Consider the following 23,262-nt stretch of genomic DNA (forward strand, 5'->3'; position numbering starts at 1 on the left):
AATCGCACCTCAAGCAACTGGGTGTTATTCATCCACGTGTAAAATCAAAGTTGACCATCGGGCCATCTAGTGATATGCTTTTTCAGAGATGCGTCACTCTTATCTTAGTTTCAAAAAATAAAAATAAACTTAAAAATCATCATCGTCATACCTGAATTCGATACTACATGAACCAAATCAGGTAAAATAATATTTTTTTATCATTTTCACATTAAAAATTTTGTGGGTCTTAATCGGAACTGGGGTCGGGTATAAAATCTCACAAACTATACCTGAGTTCATGTATTAATCGGACCTTCAGGTCTGGACTCAGACCCTATAGGGTTTGGTCTCGGTCGGGTCCAGGCAGAGCCGGACCTGTCAAGAGGCCAATGAGACTTGGGCCTCAGGGCCCCCGGGCCAAAAAAAAAATTTAGGGGCCCATTTTTAATCCCATTTTTAATAGGGGCTCAAAAAATTTCGAGGCCCTGCCCCAGAACTCCTGCTATTAATAGGGGCCCATTTTTTCCCTCCGCCTCTGGCCCCATAAAACACAGGTACGGCCCTGGGTCCAGGTAAACCAAATCCGTTGACACCCCTAATTTTATGTGGCCATTTTTTTATGCTCCAGGACTGCTGACCATCAATCTCAACATTTTTCTCGAGATGAACAATGCACCTGGTAAGTCGCTGCATGCCCACCATAGAGTGACGCTGCATGCAATGTGAAGTCTATGCACGGAGGCAAAAACAAATATAGCTGATGCAGCTTTGCCCCTGGCAGTTAATTTGCAACGATTCTTTTGCTTAAATAAAAAATGGAAAAAAATACAAATGCGTTTGCCGGGAGTCGAACCCGGGTCTATTGCTTGGAAGGCAATTATCCTAACCGTTGGACTACAAACGCTTGTTGGTCTGGTGCTTCAACTTTTTATTTATAAATTAAAGAATCGTCCGAATTCCCGAATCAGCATTCAGCAGGCTCGCATAAAAACTTCAACATCATGCGAGACTATTGATGGGCAAGATTTTATGACAAAAGCTCAATTAAACCTTTCTACTGCACAAAAATGCCTTAAACCAATATTTTGCACAAGAGAACTCTCCTTAACGTGACGCCACCATTCATACATCGAGGGTGCATCAGACCTTCAAGCCCAAGCGGCTCAGGCCCAGCTCATCTCCAGACCCACTCAAGTTTTATATTTTCTACGTACCAAGGGGGGCTATGCGTGGTTGGTAGGAGCTGTCAGTGCACGTCTCCTTGTGCTGAGACGTTGCAGGTTCAAAACCCAATGCTACAGTTGAATAACTGGTGTGGTCTGCCTAACCCCAGCTTGCCTTTCAAAAAAAAAAAAAGTTCTGTATTTTCTGAATCTACATCACAAGGCATAAAGAAAAAACAAAAGGATTGGTCATGTCCCTCTTTGAAGGTGACAACACCTGATGCTTTAGTGAGCATCACGTTTAATTCATGTATACAAAACGTCATGGTTGAAGATAGGATAAAAAAGAGAAACTCAGGGCAGGGTCACCAACATCCAAACCCCTTAGAGAGACCACCAGTTAAGGCACCTGCACACACGATCAACTTTTAACACTACTTATCAATCAATTTATAATAATATTTTTGCAGTACATTTAAATCATGTTAGATAAGAAGGGTACAGAGCAGTACAGTGGTGACTCATCCAGCCATTTGTTTTCTTGAACCACTACCTCATCTTAGATTACTTGTCAAACTCTACATAGAGAGGCTTCAACTTCTGGCCTTCTTCTTATTCCTATTTTTATTTATTCAATTGCTATAGAGGCTCTGAAACCAGCCACTCTTATCAGCATTCACTTAAAATACAGTGTTTCTGACTCCCCCCCCCCCCGGCTTCCTTTTCTATTTTATCCATTGTGATAAACCCACTGAAAGAAGTTGTTCTTATCAGCAATCACCAATAACACTTATAATATATCGCAGGAATCTTATGCAACTACTGCAGCGCGGATGGTACGGGAAGGTCAAACGCGTTGCATGTGCTGTTACTTGTGAGAGAAGCAAGAAAAGCCATAAGTCAACCATATTAAAAAATGTTGTGAGGCTTTATTAAATAATAGATGATCTTAACTTGGAATATGATAGCTTGTTACACAGATGATATGAGATCTTAGGCAGAATTTACAGTATAATACAGTGCTTGTAAGCATGGCTGCCATAGGTTAACATATATTGAAAAGAAAAATAGATGCTACACTTATGCAGGAGTGTCTTCTGGGCCTGCTATAGCTTGCCATCGTGCACACAATTTGTTGGAATCTTTTACTGTGTTCGTTCGGGGCTTCCAAGGTCCATGTTCTAGCCTTGAAGAAATTAACTAGTCTGATCAGCAGTTGTTCACGAACCAGTTTGAGCACCAATGAGAAACAGATGCTTCTTATGCAACCAGATGCTGCCCCTCCCTTGTCTGCTGCCTGCTCAACCAACAATGCCGACATATTTCAGTGCCAAAAAGAATATCAAAATTGGAAACCAGACTGACTATGATTCTTCACAACAGAGTCTGGATACTGACATAGAACTATTAAATTGATCTGCAGTACGAACCAAACAGGTCTGAGAATCGGGATTGCCCTGTGCTGGTGCGGATTTTTTCCTTATTATTTCTAATTCAGTTGCCCATAAGCAAAAGTGTTCCTCATATTTTGCCACAATTCAGTACCAAAATTCAGGCCAATTTCCTTATCTAAAACATTGACGATATGGTTCACTCAAAATTGTTGATGTCATTACATCTTTCAAACAGAGACAAGAAATAATATGGGTAAAGATTGATTAAATAAGAAGAAACACAAGGACAAGGTTGGGATGGAGGAAAACTGGGAAGTGAAAAAAAAAAGGAAAAGGGGGTGGGGGGAGAGAATAGGTAAGGAACTCAATACTTTGCAGCTGTTTGGACTGGAAGTGAAGACCAAGAAGTGCCCTCAAGAAACGTATACCAACATTGAAAGGTTTTAAATTTGTTGAATAAAAGAAAAAGCTAATTGATTTTACTGAAATACATAATGCATAGTAAACCAGATAAAATGACAAATAATCTGAATACAAGAAATATGGAAGTTTAAAAACTACTTCATTGTTCTCCACACGATCAGAAACAGAATACCAATGTCTTCATCAACAGAAGTTTGGAAGAATGGGTAGAATTGAAATCACCATGACCCACTTGATCATTATCTTCATACAAAGACAAGGTGTTGCAATGATATATATTCATTGATTCATGAAAAAAATGCAGAAAATGATAAGAAGAAAATGCTTAAATATCTCAGATAAATCAAAAGAAAAAGAAATGAGGGTTTATTTCAGAATCAAGTGGCTAAAAAGAAACGCATTTCCTATTTTGTCAAATTTTATGTAGAGATATATCATCATCTATTCACACACAGACGTCTAGCTGGTCCAAGGAAACAAAGGTTAACATTTAAAGCAATTTCCACATTGTGTGTCAATCTACATCTCTGCCTTGTGAGATTTAAATCTAACGAGCGAAAGTATCGAATGCAGTCTCTTCACAAGGCAGTTGATTTTCAAACACTTATTTGTGAAGCTTTATATTTTCTCTACATCATGAGGCAGAAAAAGTTGGTCATATGAACCTCTTTTAAGGTGACAACGCTTGCAGTGGTAGCAAGCATCACGCGTACGTTTAATTGAAGATAGACGCAAAAGCAATGGATAGTCACAATCTCACCTCAATATAGGACTCTGATGACACCATGAGTTGGCAATGACAGAATTTATGACACCAATCTTATCCACCACATGGGATTCTTATGACACCAATCTCATCGACCACATGGGATTCTTAGAAGTTAGCAATCAATTAATACTTTTATAGTGCATTTAAATCATGTCAGATAAGAAGGGTACATAGCAGTACGGTGCTGACTCGTCCAGCCACCTTTTTTCTTAAACCACGACTCCATCTCAGATTAGTTATCAAATTCATGAGAGGACTTTCAGCTTCTGACGTTTTCTTATTCCATTTTATTTAGTCAATTGCTATAAAAACTCTGAAACCAAGTTTGTTTTGAATTTCTCTTCTTCGTTCTTATTTTATCAATTGTGATAAACCCTCTAAAACAAGCTGAGCTTATCAGCAACCACTAAGAATACTTATAATATAGTGCAGGAATCTTATGCAACTGCTGCAGCACGGATGGTACAGCAAGCTCGATGCATTACATGTGCAATTGCTTGTGACAGTAGCATATCTAGCAAAGCAAAATCAAAAGTCAACCATATTAAAAAATATCCTGAGATTTTATAAAATAGAAGGTGATCTTGGCTTGGAATATGATAGCTTGTTACACAGATAATATGAGGTCTTAGGTTGAATTGAACTATAACAAACTTGTTTAGAAACCAGAATTTACAATATAATACCAGTTTCTGTAAGCATGGCTACCACAGGTTATCATATATTGAAAAGATAATAGTTAACATCTTCTCTGAACCTTCCAAGCCTGATGTCTTGAGGGCGTGGTACAACTTGCCTTCCTACACAAAATTTGAAGGAATCTTTTTGGTGCTTTCGAGCCTCCATGGTACACGTGGGTACATGTCACTAGACTTGAAAAAAGTAGTCTCGTCAATAGTTGCTTGCAAAGCAGCTTGAGCATCACTCAAAGCAGATCACCTTCAGATCTTATGCAACCAGATGCTGTGCCTTCCTTGTCTGCTGCCTGCTCAACCAACAATGACGTATTTGAGTGCCAGATAGAATCTAGAAATCAGAAACTAGACTGTGCTTGTGATTCTTTATAACAGGTTGGATACTAACTCAGGACTACTAAATAGACCTCAGTAGGAACCAAACGGGTCTGAGCTACAGGTTTGACCTATGCTGCAAAATTTTTCCTTATTATTTCTAATTCAGTGACCCCAAAGCAGAAGTCATCCTTACTTAGAGCAGTTCCCACATTGTGTGACAATATATATCTCTGCCTTGTGAGATTTAAATCTAACGAGAGAAAGTATAGAGTATAGTGTCTTCATAAGGCAGCTGACATTCCGACAGCCTCATTTATCGACTTTAAGCACCAAGCCAATCTTTTGACACCCAATTGTCAACTTTAAGCACCAAGCCCAACATGGCATTGACACCCAAGGGCACTAAGCTAAATTTGAATTGACGGGGAAGATTTATACAAAAAGGTCATGTGAACTGATCAACTGCAAAAATGCCTCAAACCACATTTGCTACACAGCAGCTGGCCACCATTTATACATTGTGGTTAATCAGACCTTCAAGCCATTTTCCTTTCTGAGATGAAGCGGATCTGAATTTTGAGCCCTACATTGATCAGCCCACTACAGTTTTAGCAAGCTTCAAGTTTAATTCATGTATAGTCTTCGTGGTTGAAGATAGGCACAAAGCAATGCCAAATTCACAATCTCACCTCAATCTAGGATCCTGGAGACACCATGATAGAAACTATGACACCAATCTCATCCACCACATAGGACTCTTAGAACTTAATAATATACCAGTCCAACTAGTGACCCATATTTGACCCATTTATTCTATACCAAAATTTCAGCATCCATTTAAAAGAAAAGTTTCTTTTTTTAACATTTTAATCCATATTCTGGCATGATTATGAGTTCAGATTTTACTTAAATCTAGTTTTGGCTTTTAATAGTAAACATTTCATTTAAGGGCCAACCTTTTGCCAATAATTCTAAAAATGGGCCACATTTTTCTGAAATTCTAGATATAGGCCAAACTTTTCTTTGAAACATTAAAATTAGGACATCTCTTGGAAAACATGATTTCTTTTTTGTTTCTTGTATTATTCCTTGAAAATTGAAAAGTACTCATTCATTCACATAAAAAACAGAAAAGTTAATTTCCTGATATAGAGTTGACCTTTTGCCTGATATTTAGTGTCAGTACAACCTTTTCTGAAATTCTTGAAATGGACCCAGCTTTTTTTTTTTTGACAATAGTCAAATAGAGACTTGGGTTAATCTTGGTCAAAACAAACAGTGGGAAAAACATATAAAAGTTAAAAAGTTCCTATGTTGTCCTTACCTACCAAAAACCCATGATTGTCCTTTGATGTACATGCATATTACCTAATGAGATGGGATCAGGGCAGAGTGCGCTAACAGTAATACCGTCCCAGCACCTTTGGATGCCGTTGATCTCAAGATGAATGTCATCCAAACCTGTATGGATGAGATGCCCATCACTTGGATGGGCCCCACCTTTTTCCCGTTGTCATTCATGTTTCGGATGGAAGGCATCCGAATTATTTAAAATAAATGGCTCGCAATGAGCCTTATTCTCTGTTTGATCTTCAAGATGAAGGGCATCAAAGGCGCCTCTGACAGTAGTTTGTAGGTATAAATGCCTTTTTTCAGTTTTTGGTTGTTTTCCATGAAAATAACCTTGAAGATAGACACAAAGCAATGACGCATTCACAATCTCACCTCACTATAGGATGCTCAGGACATCATGAGTTGTCAATGACAAATTAAGAAACTACAACACCAATCCCATCCACCACATGGGACTCTTAGAACTTAGAAATCAATACTTTAAGTACATTCAAATCATTCTAGATAAGAAGGGTAGAGAAGTACGATGCTGACTCATCCAGCCACTTGTTTTCTTAAACAACAATGCCATCCTAGAATAATTCTTTAGATAAACACTCTGAAACCAGCTATTCTTATCAGCATTTACTTATAATACAGTGTTTCTGACTTTGTCTTTCTTCCTCTTTATTTTATCAATTGTGATAAACCCTATGAAACAAGCTGTCTTTATCAGCATCATAGTGACAAGTTTTTATTGGCAATTTCTCGTTTTTCAAAAGCTCGCGAGAAATTGAAAAAATTCCATAAATCTCTCATTTTTTGGCAAAATCTCGGCAATAAAAAATTAATTAAAAAATATAAAAATTATTTTTTATAAGAAAATATTAATAAAAATTATTTAAAAATAAAAATATGGGATTTTTTTGCGATAAATAGCCATTTAAAACGTAAATATCGCGTTTAAATCGTGGTATTTATGTTTTTTCATAAATCTCACGATATTTTGAAAATCTCACAAGAAATTGCCATTTTAAACTTTCAGGCAATTTCTCACGATATTATCACGAGATTTTCATAAATCTCGCGATATTTGTCACACTGATCAGCATTCACTAGGAACACTTGCAATATAGTGCAGGAATTTTATGAATCTGGTGCAGCACGGATGGCACCATGAGGTCAATGTGTTGCATGAGCAGATTCTTTTGACAACAGCATAACCAGAAAAATTGTGTCAACCATATAAAAAAGTATGACTTTATTAAATAGCAGGTGATCTTAGTTTGGAATATGATAGCTTGTTACACGGATGATATATCTTGGGTTGGTCTATGAGAAATTAATTCAGACCTTAGGTTGGACAATGCAGAACCTGTTCACAATTTACAATATAATACCAGTTGCTGGGAGCATGGCTACCACAGGTTATCATACATTGAAAAGAAAATATACTACATTTTTTCAAGGCCTTCCAAGCTTTATGCAGCAGTGTCTTGAGGGCGTGGTACAGCTTGCCATCCTGCACACAATTTGATGGCATCTTTTAGTGCTTCTGTCGGTGCTTCCATGGTCCATGTTGGGTACATGTCACTAGCCTTGAAGAAAGTAGTCTCATCTACGTTTGCTTGTAAACTAGCTTGAGCACCATTTAGAAACAGATCCATTTCGGATCTTATGCAACCAGATGCTGCCCCTTCCTTGTCAGCTGCCTGCTCAACCAGTAATGACATATTTCAGTGCCAAAATGAATCTCAAAATCGAAAACTAGACTGTTGTTACGATTCTTTATAATGTAGTCTGCATACTGACTCTCGACTATTAAATAGATGGCGTCAGTATGAACCAAACAGGTGTGAGATATAGGTTTGACCTAAGCTGGTCCATTTTTTTTCACTATTATTTTTAATTCAGTTGTGCCTAAACAAAAGTCTATCCTCTTACACAATCCAGCACAAATTCAGGCCAAGTTGTTTGGACCACACACGGTTCACTCAAAATTGTTGATGCCATCATCTCTCTCAAACAGAACTATGAATGAATTAGTGAAAGAATTAGTTCAACATAAAAGAAGAAAGACAGGGACTAGCTTGGGAAGGAGGGGAGCTGGTGAAACAGTTGACAATTAGAAAATTGAAGCGTGTGCAAAATTGCAGTCACAATGAGGAACTAGCAAAAAAAGGAGGGGGTTGGGGGGTGGGGAAGAAGGATAAGGTGATGAACTCTAATACTTTGTAGCGGTTCCACTGCAAGTGAAGACCAAGGAATGCTCTCAAGGGAAGAGCACCATTATTGAAAAGATTTAATGTTGTTGAATAAAAGATAAAGCTTATTGTTTTAACTGAAATACATAATGCATACTGCATAGTAAACCAGATAAAATGACAAATCTCAATACAGGAAATATGGAAGTTTTAAAACTATTTCATTGTTCTCCATACAGAATTAGAAATAGATTACCAATAAATGTCATTATCATCAGAAGATTGGAAATTGGGAAGACTTGAAAAATATAATTAGCATGACCCACACGATTCATGAAAAAGATGCAGAAAATGAAAAGAAGAGAATGCTAAATCATCTCAGATAAAACAAGAGACAGAAGGAATTCAGGATCCATTGCAAAATCATGTGGCTATAGTTGGTGGAGATATACCATCAACTATTTACATACAGAAATCTGTTCCAAGCAAATGCAGGTTAAAATTTAAAACAATTCCCACACAGTATCCGCATCTCCTTGTGAGGTTTAAATCTAATGAGAGAAAGTATATAGTGTTCATAAGGCAATCATTTTTCAGAAACAGATGAAAAAGAGGAAAGCAACAATATTAGAAGATTGTATACACATGACTAAAGCAGCTAGTTATCAAATCGTATTTATGTTAGATTAGCACTTTGTAATGCATCCATAGTTCTTTTACAATCACAAAAAGTAGAAATAACATAAGTCAAATACCACATTAGTGAAAGAATCTCTAATTTATTCTTCAACAACAGGTACTGAAAGTAATAGAGAACCAAGTTCACATCTATAGTCACAGATACTGGCGATATTTTGAAAATATCATGATAATATCGATGTAAATTCATCAAATGATATTAAAGTAAAATCATACGGAATTTTGGAAATGTCAGAAATTTATAAATATAGTGATATTTTTACGATATTATCAGTTTTACATTTTTGCTTTTCAATATCTTAAATATGTTTTTCTTGTTTCTTTTATATTTTTTTAAATATTTCTTTATTATATGTGCATTTTATTGTCTAAAGATGTTATTTCTTTACTTATTTCTGCTACTTTTTTTTTAACTGCCCGAGACTTTCCCAAGATTTATCAACTAAACCTATATTATTGCGAGAAATTGCCTCACCAAGATATAGTCGAGACCAGCATTTGTCACTTACAGCAGGCATGAATTAGTATCAAGGACAGTTGTTTGAGAACAAGCAGTGCATAAAGAAGTGCGTGCCTGCCATCACATGAACTTTTCATATTTTTCCTGCATTCTCATGCAGTATAATCCCTGTTTCTGTGGTCTACTAATGTTCTTACCATGTGTGCAGGACCTCTTATCAACATGGCATACATTAGTAGAATAATATATCAATCACTGCGCAAATTTTCTCTAGTGCAAACAACTTCATCCAGAATTAATGAAGCAAGCATGGATATAGCATACAAAGAAAATGTTTTGCCACTTTATATCATCTAGTAGGCTAACTTGCCGGAAAGCATTAGTGCCTTATCACCAAAAGAGAAACAAAAGAGAAGAAAGTGAATCTTTCCCCTTGCTAAGACGTTTGAAGACTTTTGAAGAATCAATCAATGTCCCAACATAGCCTGAAAGATCAGATGGCCCAAAGCACTGTATCCAAGATAATCCAAAATCCCTTTTTCAAGGATAAGCATAAGCGCCCAAAAAAATCATTTAAATTATTCTTTGCACTCATCTTTATATGTTAATGCATCAGAGTGTTCCCTGAAGTTAAGAACATGGATAGTGAAGGTATCTCCTATTATTTATCTTTTAAAGCACTATCATTTTGACTAATACCATGGGGTATTACAATTTAATCTTTAGGGTGCTTTCCCTGGGATTTTCAGAATTAGCCTAATAGAGATACTTCCCTAGGCTAATTTGCTGGAAAGCTAAGTGATCAATACACCTAGCAGGCTAGCACCACCCACTTCAGTAACCAAACTATCAGAGTATCACTAACCTCCTTCACGAGGACTTTGTTGACATGGAAGTCAGTCATGAAATTGCCAAGTGCACAGACATTAGCATGAAGGAGATGGGCATCCTTGCATCTTCCTATTTTGGTATTAATGCCAACATGGCTTTAAAACCTTCACAACTGACTATTATTGAATTCATTCGAGGTCCACGCTAGATCTTACTTGAATGACCAAGCAAAAAGCAATGTAGGTAAACTTATAGATAATGATTCTTGTTCTCAGCTAGAACCCATAAGCCCTTAGAGACTTTCTTCTATGTCAATTGGAGTTGGTCCTCACTATCCATGCTTTAATAAGGGAAAACTCAATAAATCCCCTAAGCTAAACCTATGCATCAAGATTATTATTATCTCAATTTGAAGCAATTCAATAGCAGAGGGAAGAACACCCTGATTGGAGATGGAGGCTCCTTAAGTGTTTCTTCTCAAAGAGGTCATTTAATAGAAGCACCATGTCTTTTGGTCACCCTCATTAATCCATGTCTCCGAAACATACACAGCTCCACATACACACACACACCCCACCTGCCTCACTTTTTCTTCACAATTCTGTTGAGCAAGATGTCAACTCTGGCTCTCAACCTCTTTCTTTCCTGGGATGTTGGGTGACCCTTTTTTAATACTAAGTTATTGAAAAGATCAATCTCACCACTCAATTCAGGAGCTAAGGCCCTTACTCACCAAATTTTTAACACAAGGACAGCCCTTTCCAGATCTGTACAGTGGTATCACTTGATTAACTATTTTGGCTCTTAAGGAACATTGCCTTTTTTTAAGCGGTTAGTGAGGCATGTGAATTATCAGTTTCTTTGTTAATGGATTCTGAATTTAAAGTTTTAAACTCATTTGTATTACTAACATTGTTATTCCATTACAGTTTTAAAACTTAATATTAAAATCATGAATGGACATAATGTACTAAGGATGGAATATGATGCATGTTTTCATAGATGAAAAATTCATGACATAACTTTGTAGATCTTATCAAGAGCAGGAGGTGCAGGGTTTCACCTATCTCTCCATTTCTTTGCTATTTATTTCCTACCTGGTGCATCTGCCAAGAGATTATGTCTCCTCAGAATGGTTCTTCCTATATAAACTCTTTCTATTTGCTCGATAATTGTCTCCTTTTCACTCATGGCAGAATTACTTCTCCATTCTAGTGAACTCTTTCATATCTCCCAATGCTTAGTTCAACAGGACAGTTTTTTTCTGAAGAATATCTCAAACTAGATAGAATGAACTCTGTAAGTTGCATGTATTGTTAGAATCCCTTTCTTGGTTGCAGAGGAAACCAAATGCACACTAAACAGCACATAAATCAAACCGCCAGAGAGTCTATTCTTCATGTAGCAACCTTAGGCTATATTGTTACGCCAAACAGATGCTCCATTTTCACTCTCATTCCTTGTCTCCATTAACACTGTTCATAATTGGTTTAAAGAAAAGCTTCATCAATTGGGCATATACCATATTTCCAGTTTTATTCTGTGACAAGAATTTAGATTGGTGTTATCCTGAGTTAGGGTGAAGCCATGCACCATCTTCTATCGCATATAAAATATTCCTCTAAGCAACTACTAAATCTGACTCCTATCGCATACAAAATATTTCTCCAAGCAACCAAAAGCTATACAACCCTGCTGATTATATTTCCAAAATGATATGGGACCACATAAAATCTTTTACGATGAGAGTGAGAAAGGTTAAACCTGAAATAAAACAACTGCTGCTGTCAATCGATAATTAAAATCTGCATGCTTCAAAGTATGCTAGCATGAATACCACGGTTACCACCATTTAAGTAGTAACTGTTACATAATTGATCGATCTTTATGATAAGAAAGCTTCCATTTATATGTATTCCCAGGACTTCGAGTGACGTCCACAATTTCCTCCTGTTGACTCCCAATGGCACCTTGGAAAGCATTTCATTCCAAAACCATATATGACATAAATACAAGTTGCAATGCAATGGTTTCAATGAAAATGAGCAGACATTAATAGGTAACAACATAACCCTAAGACTCATTCTAGCATGTTGCACCTACAAGCTCTTTCTTTGCTTCCTTCCAATTTTCTTCACAATTGGAGATTATACCATCAATACATCTGAAGAATAAACATGTAATCAGCAGCCATATGTTTGAAACTAATCAGGCTCTGACCATGCTTTTACTTTCTTGCATCATGTTTCTAATTTTTATTCTACTTTCTAGTATATGTTACAGTTAGTAGACCTTATTCAAAGAGGCAAAACAGTGTTTCCTACCAAAACCCCAAGAAAGCAAATGGGGCAATATCCCTTAAACTTTATGCTATTTCAGATCTCCAGACTGTACTAAAAGGCAATAAAAGCCATAAGCTCAAGATCAATGCATGAACATGCAAATCAGACATTCCCATTTAATAGTACAGCCTTACTGGTCAATGCTTTGTTGATTTCCGATGCAATCATGTGGTGAGAACAAATAGGGAAACACAGTCCTCCTTCACACCCAAATTCCAAAAACTATTTTTTGATATTTTAATATTAAAAATGCATTTTTATTGAAATAACATTAATGTATATTAAAAAACATTAAAAATATAAAAATAACGGTCGTACGTGTCAGTACCCAAATCCACGTGTATGCACTTGTCACCAAGGACATGTGGCCAAAATGGTGTGTCTCTGCGATGTAGAGCCCAAATCAAAGAAGTAAAAACCTACCTGACATCAGCCACCTTATGTGATTCCATAACTTTGTTTGATGATCCATATAAGAATATGAATGTAGAATTTTAAAAATAAGTCATCAAGATGCTTGTAATTTTAGACCACATTAACGACCAATGACAAACAGTAAGCTTAAAGGCAGAAAAAACAAACACCAAAGCAAAATTACAAAGTGACCAGGTGAATGTTTGTAAATGTTGCCACTTGTACTAGTATCTAAAGGTGCTGTGACACTCAACGAACTAAGAACTGGAGTTGTCCAAAACTGATGGAGTCTCAGCCTTGATGTTAGTGACAAGTGCCACACATGGAAATGACTGGTGTTTAGATGTAACAACTGTGAATTTTTACTATATGATTCACCACGAATAAATATGAATCAAGATATTTAATATGGTTTGGATTTTTGTTATGTGTAATTTTCCATTTGGATGTGATTTGGATCTGGATCTGATCTTATATAATGTTTGACCCAATTGGTGTCTCCAAATTTTGGCCGACCTGATATTCGATCCCTGATATTACATTTGGATCTCAAAGATTTGATCTCTGATATTAGATCTTAGAGATTGGATCTTTGATATAGGATCTTAGAGATTGGATCCATGATATTTTATTTGGATCTTAGAATTTAGATATCAGAGATTGGATCTCTGATATTGGATCTCAGATATTACTTTAGATTATTAGAATTTGGATCTTAAGTAGGATCTCAAATTTTGGATCTTAAAATTTGGATCTTAGGGTTTGGAACTTTGGATCCCCGATTTTGGATCTCGAGAAATCTGGATCTTTGTATGGATTTGGATCGATGCAATATAAATCCAAAAATTTAAATGGATCTTGGATCCTTATTATGTAGACCCAATTAACCATGATAGATGAATAACCCAAGGGTGACCACCTACTTAATATATATAAGTATTAAATAGGATACTAAGTAAATAATAAAGAGTTAAAGTAATTCTTAAATTAAAAAGAGGTTAAAAGATAAGTTACTAAAAAGGATAGAATAAAAGAGAAAATGGTAAGTAGGTAGTTAACTCTCAAAACGAAAAAAGTAAAAAGATAAGTGGGTTAAAAAGGGGTTGTTATTAAAAAAGGATTTTCAAGTAGTTAGGGTATCTCCACATGATTTTTGAAAGACACATTTTTAAATATAATGGCAAAAAGTAGCCTACTAATTAAGAGGTGAATGGGCTGAAGTATAGGAAAAGAAAGAAACCTGGAATCTTACTTTTATGGCCCCACCCCCTCTCTTGCGGAAGCAGATCAGGTCATGCTGAAAATGAGTGTTTTTGCTCATGCGGACATCGTGGCCCTCTGTTTGCATTTTGGATGAATGCCACGTGGTTTTGTTGACTTTTGAGCTTTTTAAAATGCAAATCGGATGGCCACGATGTCAGCATGAGCAAAAACGCTCATTTGCAGCATGACCTGATCTGCTTCCCTCTCTTGCTGATCCTCATAACCGACCCCCCTAATACTTTTTTTATCTCCTCCTATCTCTCACTCGACCCTATCTCTATCTCTGTCTCTCTCACGAGTCCATCCCTCCCAACAGGGTCCCCTTCTCTTTCTTTTCTCCTTCTTGATCCAGATCCTCTTACATGTTTGGGAGGGACTTCGTCGAAAGACGTGGGCTGTGAAGGTGAACTATTGACAGATTTCAGCCGGACCCGGAGAAGATCAACCTATCAACGAACCTGCGGCTGCATCCAAGCTGAATCAAGGTAGGACCCGTAGCTATGGTGTGTGCAAGGTGCTGATATGCACCTGCATACAACCTGATAAAAGGTGTATGTAGGTTGTACTTAAGCTCAGCCATTGGGTATTAATCATGGCTGAGATTGAATGCTGAAGCCATATATATATATATATATATATATATATATATATATATATATATATATATATATATATATATAGTTTTCTGTTGCATATACTTGAATACACGTAGGGAAACTATATGCATATAGATGCATAGATGATTCATGCTTTTACATGTTTCTCTGAAATACAATGTTGAAACCCTTTATGTATATATTTCTGAAAAAGAACATGTCTAAGTACTGCATGCTTATCTCGGAAAAAGTCGCAGAACATATATATATATATATCCTTGCACTAGTTTGATTACATGTTAGATTCCTGGAAGAGAACATGTCTAAGTACTGTATGCTTATCTCTGAAAAAGTGGCAGAACATGTATATATATATATATATATATATATATATATATATATATATATATATATATATATATATATATATATATATATATATATATATATATATATCCCTGCACCTGTTTGAATACATGTTAGATTCCTGAAAAAGAACATGTCTAAGTATTGTATGCTTATCTATGAAAAAGTCGCATAACATGTATATATATACCTGCACCCGTTTAAATACATGTTAGATTCTTGGAAGAGAACATGTCTAAGTACTCTGTGCTTATCTCTGAAACATATATATATATATATATCCTTGCACCTGTTTGAATACATGATAGATTCCTGGAAAAGAAAATGTCTAAACAATGAATGAGTACATGCATCATTTAAATTCTTAACCATGCTTTTTTTCTGCACATAGATATATAATGAATTGAAGCCACATAGATGCGTTATTCCTACGCACGTCTATGTGCTATTTTGAAACACTTTCAGGGTACTATACTGTGGTATGCAGTGTGATACCACATAAATGTGCTGTTTCTACACGCTTTTATGTGCTGATATGAGACATGCTTAGGTGCTGTGTTTGCAAGGCATAGGTATATGCAGTTTAGAACCACATAAATGTGTGAACCCAAATCACATTTAGGTGATGTTTGAACCACATACCTATGTTGAGTCAAACTAAATAAACCTGTTGAGTTTGGACTCACCTTATAGTGTGTTTTGAATCAGATAACATAGTTTATCAACGACTGTGTTTAATATACAAAAAAGCATGTCTATCTCCTGATTAAGATATCAATCATTTTCCAATCAACATGAATCTTTCTTGAACGTCTTCAATTTCTGTGTCTGTTTGTGCATGCATTTGTGCATTACATGAAAATTTGTTTATTGATTTCCCTGATAATCAGTTGTGCAGCAATGAAATTGTAGATCTGTAAAAGGTACGATATCGAACAGAAACCAAATTAGAACAAACATTCTCTATCCATAATATTTGTTTACTTGTTTCTGTATTGATTTCAAGAACATACATGAGAAAGCAAAAGAAGACAGCTAGTGAGCCTACCTTCTCCATTAGATACTTAAAAGCCAGTTTCTTCTGTCCGGCTTCATAGATATTACACTGGGAAAGAATCTGAATCACAAAAGCAAGAAATTTGACCAAATTTCTTATCAAAATGAGTGAGAGAAAAAGGAGTACTTGAAAACAATAAATTTTGAACTCCTAGGATTATAATAGCTATATGTTTCACACCTGTGATTCAACACTAGCACAAACTGCATATATGCCCCAGTTCCTAGTGTAGTTATTATAGAGATGAACTTTTCCAAATCTAACACGAGGATGCCTTTGCCGGGTTCCATCAAAAAAAACAATGATGAATTGTCACCCTGATACACCTATCACCAATATGAGTGGGATTTGCTCCAATAAGCACTGTTTTATCATGTTGAGAAAAGTGACACCTGTTGGCAGAAATAATTGTTAGAAAAGTTGGCAATTGTCCCATAAAAAGAAGTCTAGTAGCATGTTTGCTTTGATCACAGGTTTCAAAAGCTGTGAAGGTTTATTCCTGAGAATGTTGATTATGTGATACACATTCTCAAGGACAAATTTTCTCATGTTTGCTTTTGTGTGAAAAAACACAGCCCCTCCAGAGGAAAAAAAATTAGATCATTGCTTTTATGAAGGCTAAAAGGATTTCAAATCATTGCTTTTTCAGATTCTCACTTGAGAATCAACAGCCTGTGAAATCTCGTCGAAGGATCGCATTTCCGACAAACTTTGACAAGCTACAGGGCTTTTAAAATCACAAGGGGGATCATAATCATAGGCAAACTTTCTTATGCTTGCAGTGCCCTATGATTCTGCTATGTTTGTGATTTAGAATCACAAAAAACTGTGAAAAATTCAGAATCACAGGGCATTGCAAAGCATTAGACCAGAAGGATTCACAGCAAGCATCGATGATGCTAATTTCTTCTCTTTGACCAGATGTTTTATTCTCCTGAAAAAGATTGATTGTTTTAAAGTCTGCCAAGAAATTGCTCTCTCTCTCACACACACACACTAACCATACTTTCTAGTCCCTTTGTTTTCTAGTATACACATGCCCATAATGCACCAGATATCTTAAACGATCAATTTTTGCACACGTTTCTTAGTCAAGAAACCATGGCAAACACTGATTACAGGGTTTCATGGACATAATAATACCTGCATTATTGGTGTATGCGTGTTTATATATATATATATATATATATATATATATATATATATATATATATATATATATATAGAGAGAGAGAGAGAGAGAGAGAGAGAGAGAGGTGTTTTCTGCACCTCCAATTCACTTGCAAATATCTTCAGGACACCATAAACTTCAGACTTGGAACACATACTTTATAGCTGCAGCTATTACATCATTCTTCAGACAACCAACACCTCATTCAAGCAACTCCCAGGATGGATAAGTTAAATCTACTTGGAAACTAACTCTAGGATTGCAGGATTTCACTTTTTAATTTGTCTAAGAAGCCTTAAACATAAGACCTGGAACAAAAACTTTTAGTAACCACTGCCCCCTACCCCATTTTACTGTCTGCATCTAGGAAAGAATACCTCTCATAACAGATAACAGATAAGCCATTTAGGAACTCGTATTAGAAAATAACTTTCAAAGGAAGACCATAGATGCCAATGTTATCATGACCACATTAAAATGCTCCTTTACAAGTAACTATATGAAACCCTAATCTCTCTATGGAAACTCTAATCTTTAGACATGGTATAAAAGCACACCACGCAGAAAAGAAAGACGATACAAGACAAACTGTTTAACGTGGTTCGGTCTTGATAGACCTACGTCCACGATAGAACCTCTTTCTCTCATGTGAGGGCAGCCTTCAGTTAGGTATACACACTTGCTGACAAGGACCACTATAGCACTACCTGCACACAAGATTCCACTTTCCTGCTGGTGGGGGAAACATGTTAGCAAGCATATTCATCCTAATACTTGTATGATATTTTCCCATTTTTCCTATGCTTTTTATTGGAATATCCATTTACATGATAAAAACCAAAATCGGGCGCCATGATGGACTAGACCATATCCTAAATGAACCAAAAGTTTTTGGATACATTACATCACATTTATTTGTTTGGTAGAACTCTCAAATTATTTCGTTATAATGAACAAGTAAATAGCCGAAAGCACAAAATTCTCTTGAGCAGCAACAAATGGTTTCCATGAGTATATCATTAAGGAACTACATTTTGTATGCTGATATTGTGGGAGCAAGGATATCCAATTTTAACTATAAAATAATAAGGCACTGAGATATTATCAGTCATAAAAAGGAAACAACAAAAATGTAAAGATGTCCTGATTAGTTGCAAAAGCAGTTACCTACTACAAGCTGCAAATTCCTCACCTTGATACGGTAATATCTGTACTTTCTCGTGTGATATCAATTAATCCATCATAATAGTGATGTAAACTGCACCGATCTATCCATATGTGCCTAGATTTAGGCTTTATCTGTATAGCATCAGCATCCGGTCCTCTTCCACCTTCAAATTCCAGATTGCATATAATGACGTGCTCACATTCCTTTAGTTGCAAACCCTTGCCTGTAATTTTTATCCCTTGGCCACGGCCATCAATAGTTTTGTAGGATGACACTCTCAAGTAAGTTGACAAGTGAATTACACCGGAAATTTCAAACACAATCCATAATGGTTCCTTTCTCCTGCATGCCTCGCGAAGCGAACCATCGCCATCATCTACATAAACAAAACAAGTATGTGCAAATTTCAAACAGCATTTTCTCCATAGGAACAAAACTGACCAATACTAGTAGACAATTGAGTTTAGGGTGCAATATAAACTCCGATGTTGGTCATATCATGGAGATAGCATTGCTTGGCAGTTCGGAATTTACATCATAATGACCCATATGGAGGTCCTAGAATTGCTTTAAAGAGATAATTCTAAATCATAATGCCTCTATTAAGCTCCTTAAGGAGTGAGCGAAAACGGATTCTAATGAAATTAATGTAATCAAGCAAATGTTTCAATTAAATGAACAAAAAACATTACTTAGCCCACATCCTACCTTTTATTAGGGAAGCGAGTCTAAAGTCTCGGAGAGGTATTTTCAGTCTTTCTAACGCAAGCACACCAAACAACAGAGGAAAGATTCCTCATTTCTGTCAATGACAACTCTAAACACTAAAAAAAAAGAACCAAAAGAGAAGAGAAAGGCCTAGCAGTCCCATTGTTCAACACACCAAAAGATGCCAGAGACTAAGAAAAAGCCCAGCTGCCAAAATTACTTCCAAATTTCAACTAGCATGAAGAAACCCCTCGAGCGAGCGAGCGAAAGAGAGAGAGAGAGAGAGAGAGAGAGAGAGAGAGAGAGAGAACCTGCGAGGGAGGTGACACGGTAGACGGACCCATAGAGTCCGCCGATGGCGAAGCGGCCGAAGCCCTCGGCCTGGCCGGCGAGCGCTCTCAGTGACGAATCGACTCGAGAATAAGGCAATGCCATCCCTTGCTCACAACGGTGGTGATCAGAATGAGGGTCGTCGGCGATGGTGGCTATCTTGGCCGGTGGAAGAGGAGGAGGGTGGACGTTGGCGGGAGGGTGGGAGCCTGAGCAGCTGCCGTAGACAGTGCCCATCTATTTAAATTCTAACGCCAAAACCAACGGCTATTTTTGCCAATGGTGAGTGCCGCCTCAGGTGGCTAATTTAGGCCCTTAACAGAAATCTTGTTGGTAACTTACTTGCACTACCAGTAGATCGTTATCACCCAATATCTAATGTTAGAGAGAGAGAGAGAGAGGAGCAAGCCGTTCTGAAACACATCTTGGTTCACTAATTTGCAATTGTCATTTGGCTCAATTTTGTTTAGTGTATGGGTTAGAGATGGAAATGAGTTCAGGTCCCGTGGGGTTCGGTCCAAGTCTGGTCATATGATAGAAGAATCCAAAATTACTGGATCCAAGCTCTGCTAGGGTTTCTCCGCCGGCCTTCCCTGTGAGATCGTCGGTCTTTTGGCCGACTGATCTGCTGCTCTGGTTTGTGATCGATGATTCCATGGTGCTGGCTAACTCCCTCCCACCGGTACAGGGTGCGTGTTACCCAAGTTGTATAAACAGTAAGAACATGATAGAACTGTGGTGGTTCAGAGAGCCGAGTGGTGGAACTCGGCCCCCTTGGTGGGGGGGGGGGGGGGCAGCTCAAAGACTCGGTTACGTTATAGCAAGCTCATTGAATGGAGTAAATCCAAGTGCCTGGCAAAATTCAAAAACTTGGAGGTTTGGAAGGCTCAACTTAAATCCTTGCAAGCTCGTGAGGAAGGGCTCAACTCAAATCCATGGAAGGTGTCTTCTTGAGATGTAAGGCGTCAGACTCACTATTGATATCATTTGTTTTTGCTGATAGGCCTTGATTTTGAGAGGGGGTCGATCATTGGTGGGCGTCATAGGGAGATTTGTCGGCCATCTCTTTTTACAATCTTCTCTTCTTTTTCGTTTTCGTTAGGCAGTATGAAAAAAAACAATGATGCACAAACATTCCAAGTGTCATTAAGGTATCGTGAGTATCTTTTCATGTCATCATGTTACTGTTGAAGAACGTATATTATCGTGAGTGCCATTAAGGAGTTGTTTTGTTATTGCAGGTGGATGTTGGCTTTTCGACGGTTGGAAAATTGAAGATATTTGTAAGACATTGAGACCGGTTGACAAGAATGCTTGGTTACAGATGCGAGGAAGAGCCTCTATCCCATCTGGTATCGTCCATTCACTCAGTATATGCAAATCGCGGTTGTAGTAACATACTATCGATTTATGAGATATTATTTTGTTTGTTAATATCGATTTATAAGCTATTATGCTAAATTGTTGTATCGATTTGTAATATATTATGTGATATATATATCGATATGTAAGATATTATGTATTTTCTAGTATCGATTTGTAGTATGATTTTAAAACGTGTGCGTGCGAAATTTACATTATTGCGTGCTTGCGGTGGCGATTTGCATATTCAAACCGTTGCTCATTTAGTTAATTCTATTGAAATCGCTTCACAATGTCGTAGATATAATTAAATCGATCACATGAATCACTATCATCAACACACATATACGATAAATCGTTTCTTTTATTGGCATGGTAAATAACTTGATGCATAGTATAAGCAAATAACAAATCGATGCTGCTTTTATACTGTGATTCATTCAAACGTTTCTTTGACTTGCTTAACTAATCGGTATCCGTTGTTATATGCATCTTGAATAAATCATAGTAAACATATGTGTTGGCTAACACAAATTGATATCTTGCTTATAACAGTGGTGAGCTTATCATCTGGTTGTAGTGAAGATGATCTATCTCAAACATTGGAAAGTTATGAAGAAGTGAACATTTGTACTAATGACGCATCTGAAGAAGTGAACATGTGCACTAACGATGCACATAATAAGAAGGGTGCAAACATTGGATTCACTCTTGACTTGAATGTTCCAACAGAAGAAATGCAATTCGATAATAAGGTAGATGATCATGATAGTACACTTGATAAAGGTGCAAGCACTGAGAATATACATGATAGTACACTTGACTCTATTCCCGCAGAAGGAATGTAGTTTAATAATGAGGAAACTGCATATAAATTTTACAATGATTATGCCTTAAAACTTGGCTTCAGTGTAAAAAGGTATTCTTGGTCGAAAAATGCACAGGGTGTCATGGTGAGAAAGACATATGTTTGTTCTAAGGAAGGTTGGAAGAAGTTAAGTAAAAATCCAACAAGGAGCAAGCCAGATTCAAGATATGGCTGTCCAACGAGAATGGTGTTAAAAAGACTTCTAAATATGAAATATATAGTTCATACTTTAATCAGTGATCATAACCATGAATTAGCAACTTCATTTATGACTCTTATGTTAAGGTTGCCGATCATGCATACATTTGGCATTTTATTCATCTTTATTTGTGCATGATTCGTGTTAAAATTGCTTTAAAACCCCATTTTTATTGTTAGTTTTAAGAAACTACATTGAAATTGAATTTATCGAAAAATCACGTATTTCAAAGCTTGTCCTATATTTTTTAGTGTTTTATTTAATTTAGGAATTTTTAATTAGTGTTTTAATTAGTTTAGAAGAGTTCAAGTAGGAGTCCTAGTTAGTTTAGAAAGTTTGGTTTTATGAAACACATTTTTCAAAAGATCCTTTTTGAAAATTATTGAAAAATTATTGGACTTGTTTTGAAAAATGTGTTTTAACCTAATATTCTAATATAAATAGTCATGTCAAGGGTTGAAAACATGTTTTTCCAGCAGCCTCTTGCCTCCCTCTTCTCTCTCTCTCTTGCTTCTCCTCTCTCTTTTGTCGATTTCTTTCTTTTCTTGTTCTTTTCTTCTTCTTTTTCTTCTTCTTTTTCTTCCTCTTTTTCTTCAAGCTTCGAACCCTTTCGTCATTGGCAACCTCTTCCTTTTCGTCGGGGCAGTGTAGATGCAGCTGGATCAACCATCTTCTCTTCTCAATCCCTCCATCGAAAGTAAATCACGGTTTGTCTCTTCTCCCCCATCTTCGTAGCTTAGAATCATATCATCGCATGTATTGTCTTTGATTTTCGCATCTTCATTGCATCTAGTATAGTATGGATTTTAAGGAGGATGTTTTCGTATTATAGCATGTCTCATATGCATCATATACATTAGATAACAAATTTTTGTTTGCTGCCATATTTGATCGATCTCCTAGCTAGCGTAGATTAGAGTTTTAAATTTTAATATTAAATTAGTTTTAACAATTTATGTTACTATTTATTGGCTGCTTGGAAGTTAAGCTTCTGTATTCAGTCCACACACAAATCGGGAATCACAAAACAGCGTCAACCATGAACTATCGTGTTTGACGCTGGTCCATATCTAGCGTATTTGACGCTGAATGGATCTTGTTGTTGCAATATGTTTTTTTTTCAGCATAGAATGAATTAATAAAAGTGT

The 23,262-nt window shown here is 36.6% G+C and overlaps 1 non-coding gene and 1 pseudogene across 1 annotated transcript; both read right to left on the reverse strand.

Annotated features, from left to right (window-relative positions):
• Positions 1–814: 814 nt before the first annotated feature.
• On the reverse strand, positions 815–886 carry TRNAG-UCC (transfer RNA glycine (anticodon UCC)). The gene has a single exon. It is a non-coding gene; the product is annotated as a tRNA-Gly (tRNA).
• A 6,671-nt stretch (positions 887–7,557) lies between these two features.
• Positions 7,558–19,790, reverse strand: LOC149821193 (putative pectate lyase 21; annotated as a pseudogene).
• Positions 19,791–23,262: the final 3,472 nt, after the last annotated feature.

This window comes from Nuphar pumila, chromosome 12 (genome assembly GCF_984573655.1).
Source record: "Nuphar pumila chromosome 12, dmNupPumi1.hap1.1, whole genome shotgun sequence".
Classification (NCBI taxonomy): Eukaryota; Viridiplantae; Streptophyta; class Magnoliopsida; order Nymphaeales; family Nymphaeaceae; genus Nuphar; species Nuphar pumila.